This window comes from Falco cherrug, chromosome Z (assembly GCF_023634085.1).
Source record: "Falco cherrug isolate bFalChe1 chromosome Z, bFalChe1.pri, whole genome shotgun sequence".
In the NCBI taxonomy this organism is placed as follows: domain Eukaryota; kingdom Metazoa; phylum Chordata; class Aves; order Falconiformes; family Falconidae; genus Falco; species Falco cherrug.
In genome coordinates, this window is record NC_073720.1 from 75,810,294 (window position 1) to 75,821,262 (window position 10,969).

Below are 10,969 nucleotides of genomic sequence, written 5' to 3' on the forward strand. Positions count from 1 at the left end.
ACATAAGGTGAATTAAGGTAAAGATCTTCCAAGGCAGACTACAAAGTATTCCTCCTCCCGCTGTCCCTGCTTGTTTTGTCACATGCATTTACAGAACTAAAAAAACCAACAACAACAAAAAAACAAAAAAAAAAAAAAAAAAGGGAAAAAAACCAAAGATAAGGTGTTTCCTTGGTGGGTTCTTTCTTTTGCTCAAATGGTGACTGTATCTGCTTAAAAATTTTGATAAACATATATACTAGAAATTCCCAGGGAATTAACTACTCATGTTTCTCTAACCCCTCCATAATCAAAACATTTTACCTTCTAATTTGGTTCATGGAAAGATGTTATAATGGTATACAATGAAAAAACTCAACATGGAACTAACCTTGTATAGTAAGTCAAGTATGAATGGTCTAAACCTCAAATGTGGTTCCTTTTTAGAAATGCTCAGCTGTATACGTTGTTTATATGACGTGCGGAATTAGACTCTATAACTCGAAAGTTATAAAGTAGGTATGTTTATTGCGCGCAGATGCACGGGGGATCGCTCCTCCACAAGCGTGCATACCCGAAGTGACGAACCATCTCACATTTATACAATGAACAAATGAATATTCAATTAATGCCTATACATATTTGTTACCTAAACCCCGCTTCGTATGTTAATTAGCTTATCAGTCCGTTTCCTGGAATGTGGTGGTCTTGCAGGTTTGTAGGTGATTCATGTTCTTGTGACCATCCGATCTTCTTCAGGTGATTCATGTCCTTGTGACCACCCGATCTTTTCCAGCAAGGAGACTTAGCACTCCCTCCCTCTAGATAGCATTTGAATGTCTCTCATCTTTTCTTATTCTCTTTTAAATAGCCCCTTTGTTAGAGGAAGAAGGGCAGGCGTCTCCCCTTTGTTAGAGGAAGAGGGGCAGGCGTCTCCTCAAAACTGTGGTTGTCACCGCACCCATGACTAGTCACCATACCCACATTCCTTAAGCAGACACATACAATCACAATCCATGTCCATTATCCCCATTTCACATTATTTCTCCATATCAATCCCCCCTTTTCTATTAAATTAAGTAAATTCTTTTACTTAAGCAGCCTTCCCGAATGATATAAAGCATCATACATAAGTATTACTCTTTTAAACATTCTCCAAATCCACAAATATAACATAATGGTTAGTATTAAGGAAATTCCTAAACTGATCAATAAGATCACAATGGGGTGTACCATAGTGTTAAGAATTCCTGTTGCAGAGGGTGACCAGCCAAAGAGAGTATCCCACCAATTATGGTTTCCATCCTGTTCTACCTTTTTTAAAACTTTCTTGATCCCCTCTACATCATGATGGATCATAAGAAGAGTTTCATGTCCCTTTTCTTTGGTTTCTTCCAGTATACGTTGTAAATCTGCATGTTTTAATAGTTCTTTTATACTGCTTATATTTAGTCCTATGGGGGTAGGAATTATTATCTGTGATAGGGTAAAACTGGATTTTAAGAATTGATGAGACACTACTGGGGCTGAGTAACTAAAATCGCATCCTGTGATAGTAGTAAAATTACAAATACAATAATTTGAATACTGTGCAGTCTCTTTTACCTCCCCATCTATGGTTATTGTGTTACACTTAGTTCTCAAACACACACATCCCTTCCCTGCATATATAATTACTGTTTTCAAGTTTGCATTTGGTCGGGCCTTGAAATGACATATTTTCTGATCTGTATCTAAACAAGTATCCTGAGCCATTATAGTATTGCTTTCACAGAGGAAGCCCTGCTGTTCTCGCATAATACAAGATTCTAAATCTACTGTTTGCCACTTGTCGCCTGTCTTTCTGGCCCATGTTCTATGTTCAAAAGGGTATAGGAGCACCCCATTATGGTTAATTCCAAGGGCTACAATGGGGTGTATGGTAATTATTACTGCATTATGTATGGTCAACACAAAAGCTGTGATGGTGTGTGTGTTGGGGTCATAGGTAAAGTTCACCATATTCCACCATGACTGGAGTTTTCTTTCTACCTCCGTAGCACTGTCCCAAACCATCTTTCGAATTTCTGTAGGAAATATGCCTTCCTCTCCTTCTCTTATTATGGATGCAGCTATTGATTGCATCCACATTTGGGCTTGGATGCAACTTAGAGCCAGGGCGACGTCATCCTGTAAACCACCTAATGCCTTAGTGATGAGTTGATGATCTTCCATGTTTATTTGTTCCCACCTGGGGAGTACCTTCGATATCAACCATTGATGTGCCCCTAATGCCAATAATGAAGATTTTAGTGGTTGTTGTAGTTTTGATAGATCGGCCGTGGTGGCGGCTAGTTTATTCATTATCACCTCTGAGTCTATGGAATTTAATACTCAGAGTCCTGTTCCCAACATTCCAGTTACATCTCTCACTATTCTGTTTCGATAAATACTTCCCCTTTTTCTTAACCAAGTTGTCCATCCCTCATAAGAGGTTCGTAAGAAGGGGGAACAGGATGGCTTAACATCAGAAACATTGACTTGTATTTTTAACTCTATTCTTTTGAGAGACCATTCTGGGTTAAACAACATTTGTTGCTGACCTGTATTTCTGATTACATATGGTCCAATTGTATAAATCTTTGGATCTGGTTTAGTTAATTTAAGATCAAGTGTTAATGGGGTTGTTGTAACTGTGGTGGTGGTAGGAACAGTGGTTAGCATGATTGTTATTTTGATCTTATAAGTCAGAGCTGTTCTTGGGGATTCCTTTCCTAGGCATATTATAAAGATGGGCTCGGTTAAGGTAAAATTGTGCCAACATTCCCGTGAATTAAAGCACACGGTTGTATTTAGAAGGGTAAATTCCTTATCTACCTTTCTGACATTAATCTGGGTGTCTCCCGAAATCTTGGTGTTATCCTTTTCATTATATGTTTGACATCCTACTTTTATCTTATCTCCTAATTTTCCCCATAATCGGTCGACTTTGTGTACATCCTCCCGATCCCATTGATTCCTTTGGTACACCTCATTTTCAGAAAAAACCACCATAGCTAGTTTCGTCTTTGAGTCCACCTTTCCCATTATTCCAGTGTGTTTTTTCTGAGCATGATTCCAAGGCCAATTATCAGGCTCTTGGTTGTAGGCAAGAGAGAGGGTACAAAAAAACACAAATGGTTTAAACCCACTATTGATCATTTTAAGAATCTAAACGTTAAAATCTGTTTTGATCAAAAATATCTTTGTTTGAGTTGGGGCTTACTAATAACAAGTTGGGCGAGCCTGGCCACTGGCTCAGTCCCCGACTCTTGTTCTATATTGTTTGTTGTGGTGCCCTTCCCATATGGTGAATCCGCAACTGCTCAGGTTCACTTACTTGCCACCCACATTGTTCCCATTTGTCCGAGTAAATTTGAGTTTCAGTTCTTTTTTATCTGGGGTTACTTTCCAAGAAGTTGCAGGGGCTTTCTTAATCCGGGTATGGTGAATTCAAGAATTCTGTCCCTCAACCTTGATTGCAGTGTAGGTGGTGAGTAGGACTTGAAAAGGTCCGGTCCACTGTGGTTCCAGGGTTTTATCTGCAAAACACTTAACGTATACATAGTCTCCTGGTTGTATATCGTGAACAGGTCCATCCAGACCCCTACTGCGTGTTCCCATCATATGCTTCTCAATTCTTATTAATTGTTTGTTTAGTGCCACCATATAGGAAGTCATTGTTTCTTCACCAATCTGTGAAGACATCCCCTTTTGTACCCCATAGAGTCGTTCATATAAAATTTCAAATGGGCTAAGCCCCTCTTTTGCTCTCGGCCTAGTTCGAATTCGTGTAAGAGCTAATGGCAAAGACTGGGGCCAAGTTAGATTTGTTTCTTGGCCTAACTTGACAATCTGTTGTTTGATTAGATGATTCATCTTTTCCACCTGGCCACTCAATTGTGGTCGGTATGAGGTATGTAATTGCCAATCTATTCCTAGATGGTGGCTGATCTGTTGCACTATTCTGGACACAAAATGTGGTCCTCTATCCGAGGACATTACCGCTGGGACTCCAAGCCTAGGTATTATCTCTTGGAGTAGTATTTTGGTCACTTCGCGGGCTTAAGCAGTTCTGCATGGGAAGGCTTCTGGCCAACCTGAAAAGGTATCCATTAGTACCAATATCGATACCCCCCTTTTCTAGGAAGTTCTGAGAAATCGATCTGCCAATGTTGCCCTAGAACATTCCCTCTGCTAATGTTCCCTAGTTTTATTTTATTTGCTGTATTGGGATTATTGCGTAAACACATTTCACATTGCTGAGTCACCTGTTTTATTACAGTATACAAGTTTCACCCTTTCAATTTCTGATTTAGACTTTTATATAAAGTATCAGCTCCCCAATGCGTCTTATTAATAATAGGGCTGTGGTCCATATTAAATTGGATGGTACCACTATACAACCATCCCTTAAATAAGTCCACTTACTTAATTTTATTTTATAATTCATGTCCTGAATTACCTTTAAGTTTTCTTTAGAATAGTTTGGCTCTCGATCTGTACTTACAGTTTGGATTTTATCATCTGGTATTAAGGATAATTCCTCTTTTCCTACCTCCTCTGTTACTCGTCTGGCCTCATGGTCGGCCAGGCGGTTTCCAATTTCCAAATCAGTGCCTCAGAGTGGGCCATGCCTCACATCAAGGTCTGGCATGGCATTTGTTCCCACCGCTCAACGCCTGCTGGGTTGCAGCCAACAGCGGAGCTCAAGATTCTTCTTGGTGGCAAACACAGAGGCCAACCCAGTCTTGCCCTTGACTATGGTAGGAGGCACCTGACCAACCTTATTCCTTGTACTTCATTGTCAATGCAGTTTCATCTGCACATCCCATAACAAGTCACTGTCATGGCAAAACACACAGATTTACATTAGTAGAACTACTACAGAGTGTATTTTATTTCAGTTTTTCTGCCAATATCCCCACAGCCTTGCTGACCAAGGGATATTGTTTTTATCTGAACTGGGCAAGCCTCCCCCTTATCATTTTACTGTAACAGGTAAAGCATTTTTCACCTTTCCTGGAATTTATTTTCAGATACACCTGGTTAAAAATTTCTTTTACTTCAGGGAGGTCCTCTTTTCTGTTGAATTAAAGATAAGCTCAATATTTCAATTACTTGATCATATTTAACTTTTAATTTCATTTCCCCTTCTTTAAACGTCTAGATGTTCTAATAAATCTCATCCCAACAAAGATTTTAGTGAATTTGGCATTCTTATTTGTTTTTTTTTTTTTAGTTTGTACTTTAAAGGTTTCAGGATGTTTTCCTGGTGGCCAGCAGCTCCCACAACTGTAACAATTTTTTTTTTTTTTTTTTTTTTTTTTTTACTGAAGTTTAACAAGTAAGTTGGTTTTGTATTCACTAAAATTCCACCTCATACCCATTCCCTGCCCTAGAGGGGCCGTTACCGGTCCTGTTGTACTGCAAATGCTGCAGCAATTGGGGTGACATTGTCAGGTCCTTCTGCTCAATTGTCAGCAAGAGCAACCCCTCCTCCTCACCAGCAGAAGGGTTCGGGGCAGGAGATGCTGTTCCTGCTCTGCAGGTTACACAAGCCTGCCTCTGCAGCAGCACTTCTGTTTTAACTCTTTCTTACCCTGAATGCAAATCTGCTACTTGTTGCTTTAAGTCTGTTGTTATTACGTATCATGCCGTTGCAGGCAAACAGAAAACATCCTGCCATGCATTCCAGCATGATTCAGTCGCACCTTCGAGGGGGTACAGGGGTTTGTACAAACTCACCCCAATACTTCAACACTTTCACAGGGTCTTTGATTCTTCACACACACACGCATGCCTCAGGTTTTACATACATCAGTACAAGTTTTTATATCTTACAACGTGTTTCATTCTGGTTGCTCCACAGAAGGAACCGCAACCTGAGCTTTTTAACACAAAAATTTCAACAAGAACATCCTTTTCTAGAGCCACAATCAAAGATCAGGTGATGTTAATCCCGCACTCTTTCTAGTGCTAGTACCATAGGATCCCGAGGGGGTACTAATCCACAGTCCTTTTGCCACTCAGGTTTGTCCTGGAGGACAAAGAACATGTCTGCATATAATACTTCATCCCATTTTCCCTCTGTCCTCAGAAACAACATTAATTGAAGGAGAGTGTTATAATCTAACGTTCCTCCCTCCTGAGGCCATTTCGCATCGCTCTCCAATTTATACAAAGGCCACCACTGATTACAATATTTAACCAATTTCCTTCTATTTTCGGTACCACCCTGTCCTACGATATCACTCCAATGTTTTAATATACAACCCAAAGGCGATTTTTCACAGGGCTTACTCCTTCCATTTCCCATTTTGCAATTTTAATTACTTTGTTTTTCTCCGGCCGCCTTAGCCACCCAAGGTTGGAAACGCGGATAGAGCTTTTTACTCGTTTTGCACTCAAACGCCTGTCTCAAGCACTCTTGCACTCACACTTAGTCAAAATAATTAAGCTATACACGGAAAATCAAAATGCGCATCTCAATCACACCATTCACACTCTCCGGGCAGCCCGCAGTCACACAAGCAGTATGTTATACGGTACCGTGCACTTATGTACAAACTCTTAGGAACACTAACAGTTCACAAAGTATGCATTTCAATGAACAATTGCCAAAAAACAAACAACAAACAAAAACCAATTTTTCCTGGTCTTAAGCAGAGTGTTAAGTTTTCCGCTATTTGCCACAAATTACCAGAATGTTAATATTTTTTCAACATACATTTCATAACTCCGAGTTTTGAACATATAACAAGACAACACATAGAACAAACAAGACACAGAGCGCTATTTCAGTTGTTACATTCCAGGAATTCCCCAATTCTTAAGACAACCTAAAGGAAGTTTTTAGCTTCCTCTTTTTCCTACGCAAAAGTTTCCCTTTTACTTTTGCTGTGAGGTCCCTCTTGTTCCTGTGAGATTCCGCCTTATTCCGTCCCGCCCCCCGCTTTCCGTCACGAGGCCTCCGGGCTTTTAGGAATGGCAGTCACCTCGGGTTTGCTCGATCTGCCCTCAAGATCGCTAGCGGCCACCCCTTGGTCAGCAAACCCCCTCCCAAGGTACCTTTCCTCCTGGGGACTACGCTGCGCGCCGGACGTCTCCGTGCGTCTCACCAGCCGCCCCGTTACTAAACATACCGTTTTATCCACGGATCCAGGGGTTTCTTTTCTGCTCCCGGGTGAACAGCTGAGAAGAGGAGGCTCCTCCGAGGAAATCTCCCGGGGCGCGCCTAGGAGCGTCCGCTCCGCAGCTGGTCCCTCAGCCGAGCAGAAATCCTCCTGCCTGGCTCGCCAAACTGACGTGCGGAATTAGACTCTATAACTCGAAAGTTATAAAGTAGGTATGTTTATTGCGCGCAGATGCACGGGGGATCGCTCCTCCACAAGCGTGCATACCCGAAGTGACGAACCATCTCACATTTATACAATGAACAAATGAATATTCAATTAATGCCTATACATATTTGTTACCTAAACCCCGCTTCGTATGTTAATTAGCTTATCAGTCCGTTTCCTGGAATGTGGTGGTCTTGCAGGTTTGTAGGTGATTCATGTTCTTGTGACCATCCGATCTTCTTCAGGTGATTCATGTCCTTGTGACCACCCGATCTTTTCCAGCAAGGAGACTTAGCACTCCCTCCCTCTAGATAGCATTTGAATGTCTCTCATCTTTTCTTATTCTCTTTTAAATAGCCCCTTTGTTAGAGGAAGAAGGGCAGGCGTCTCCCCTTTGTTAGAGGAAGAGGGGCAGGCGTCTCCTCAAAACTGTGGTTGTCACCGCACCCATGACTAGTCACCATACCCACATTCCTTAAGCAGACACATACAATCACAATCCATGTCCATTATCCCCATTTCACATTATTTCTCCATATCATATAAATAAAATAAAATGTGGATATTTTGACTTATGCCATTAGGAAATTATGGCATTTGTTCAGTTCACATGTCTAATGACTAAGGTCTTCACCGCTTCTTGTAAATTTCCATGCCAATGGGCTGTGGCTAAACAAACTATTTGTAGAGTCTTTCCAGGATTTGGAAATTTAGAAAAGTATTCCATTATCATGTATCTTCCATAGTGGCATTATTTCATTTTAGGGAAGTGTCCGTGAAGATTTGCTTTCAATCCAAAAATAAAGCTTTAAAGATTTTTACTGAATTACAACCAACCCCAATTTTTTTCAAGAATTTTAAAGACAATTAAAGTTTAAAGTAAATTTCTCCCCCCTCCTCCCTCCCTTATTGGAAAAAACATGTGAGAGAGACACTATACCCTGGCCTTTAGGAGGATAAAGGGTGCTCCCATAGATGCTGTCACTGCTGCTGACCAGTTGAACTGAAACTCTTCTCAATCCTGCAGCTGCTGAGAAGTGAGATCCCTTGGGAACTCACCTTGTGTTTACACAAGGCTCCTTTGGGCTCTGCAGTCCAGGGCAGTCTGTTCCACGGGTCTCCCTAGGAAGTTCAGGCTTTGAGTCCCCGTGTGACTTAGGCACTGACCCAAAATGAGACACCTGCCGCCTCCTGGCTTCATCAGAAATTCGAAGGTTGGGTATGGTTCAGATGAAACAGTTCAAAGTGAGCAAACTGACACTGTGCAAAACAGAATTTTGTGGAAAGCTTCCCACTAAGTCCACTTCATTATGTGGTAATACTGTACAATAATATGAAGTAATAAATAGTACTATAATATTAACACACTAGTAATATAATATATATATAAAAGTAATTATATAGTCTCCATAAACATGGGAGACCATGTTGAAGATATAGTTGTGTTTTCAAGATCTTTGAGTAGCCCCTGGTGTTCCAGATTTATAGAACTCTTAAAAGTAAACTCCTTTTGCTAATTACTACTTAAGCAGTTGGGCAAATTGAATAAAATGTAGTCTTTACTTAAACGATAATCACTTTTTTTATAAAACAGATAATTAATGATAACTTTTCAAAACACACTGAATCATTTGCTATTTTCTTTTACACTAGACTTTGTCACTTTTATAATTCTTGATATAAAATTGGATGTAGTATTTAATTAGACAAATATTTTTGAGGTGAACAATAATAAAAGTGGTCAAACTATTCTTTTTGGGGGTTGCATTTGTTTTATTTGTTTGCTTGCTTGCTTAATTTTTGTTCTGTGCTGCTGATGCATTTATTCAGCCAGTTAATATCTGCCTAGAAAACTTGATCATTCAGATGCAAATTGAGACAGGCAAATACCTATGGAATAATTTACCTATACCTTCCACTGCTTTCAAACTAAGCTATCAGCAGCCTCCAAAACACTCAGCAGCCTTTTTTCTTTTCCTGAAAATCTCACTACATTTAGGCTTTGTTTTGGATGTGTCAGAGTGTGTAAATTATGGTAGAATGACAAACCCCAGAATAACAGAGAAGGCTTTGTTAATCTCTCATGATTTAATAGGCATTAATTCACCAGTTAAGGTCCTAATTCAAAATAGTTAAGTACATCCTTAGACAGAACCCCAATAATATATACTTAAATAATATCCTTTGGCATGTGTCCAAGCAATGTGCCGGTTTCTAAAATCTTACCATATTCAGTCTACTGCTATTTGGATCTGAGTGTATTGTCTGCTGCGAAACCAAACCAAAATAAAACAAACAAAAAAACCCCCAACAAACCAAAAGAAATCCATTAGAAGTTAATATTTTCCCATATCAATTTAATAGTGCTGGCTATAGGAAGGAAATACACTAAATATGAATATTCTCTACTGCAAGAGAAAGCCGAGTAGAGATAGCAATTAATCATTTTGTTTTCAATAGTTAGTTGAATGGAATGACTTAAGTAAATTTTTCTCCATCATTTCTGTGCTGGCAGCATAGGGATTTCAGGGTGGCAGTGGTGGTAATTAATCCTGCGTGTCTTGCTGAGCACCTAAAAGAGCAATGACTTTGACTCATTTAACTGTGCAGGGGTGGTCATTTTCATCTTTGCGATAGGCATACTAAGAAAGGCAAGCACTGTACAAGTGAACTGCTTCAAAAGGAGGTGTACATTTTTTCCCTTCATTTTGGAGAAGTCTTTGGGGGAAGAAAGAGCAGTGCCCTTCTGGCAATGCCTTTCTGAGCCTACAGAGGCTGGTAAACAGGGCGCTAATGTGTAGGACAGGGGACACAGCTCTGCAGTTCGGTGCTCTAGGGATGCAGCTTGGGTCAAATACACTCTCCCTCCTCCAGCTGTACGGTGAGGGGAGGACCTTGTTTTCCATCCAGTCTGGGTTTAAGAGCTAACACTGAATTGTTCCATACCAACAAGACCAAAGTCCTTCCAGATGTGCCCCGTTCTGCCTGGCACCCTGAATCTATGATATTGCTGAGACTATGGTAAGGAGGGAAAGAGTGTTGATAGCTGGTGAGGCAGGTGTCCTAGGAATGTGGTCTTTGCTCCTCAAGATCTGTGGAGGATTCACATGGAATTTGATCTCTTGAATTCCTTTCCTTTTGTTTTGGTCCCAAGTCAGTGTCTCCAGTGATCACAGACTTTGATTCAGCTGGGTATTGAAGCTTAAAAGACACAAACACCTTTTTTCTCTGGACAATTTTTGGGTTTCCCTCCTTTATTCTCTCACCCCATATTATTCTAGTACACAGTACTGTATTAATAAAACCCAAATTTACCTGAACTAATGCCCTGCACAACAAATTTTTAAATTTCCTGTTTTATAGTGTCGTGGCAGTAATTTTCTAAACATATAACAGAGGGCGCTGCCTAAGGCATGTTTCAGCTGAACAGCCAATCTTTCTTATCAAGCAGTCTGACAGAAAGGACAAGAGCAAAGCTACAAAGCACTGAATACTTACAATCCCAGTGGGGAGGCTGTATTCACAGCTATCCTACTACACATGTAGCCATTTAGATGTTAAATTACACTTCATAAAACCATTGCAAAAAATGTTATGATAGTTATAGAGAAAAAGAGCATTTCTTGAGC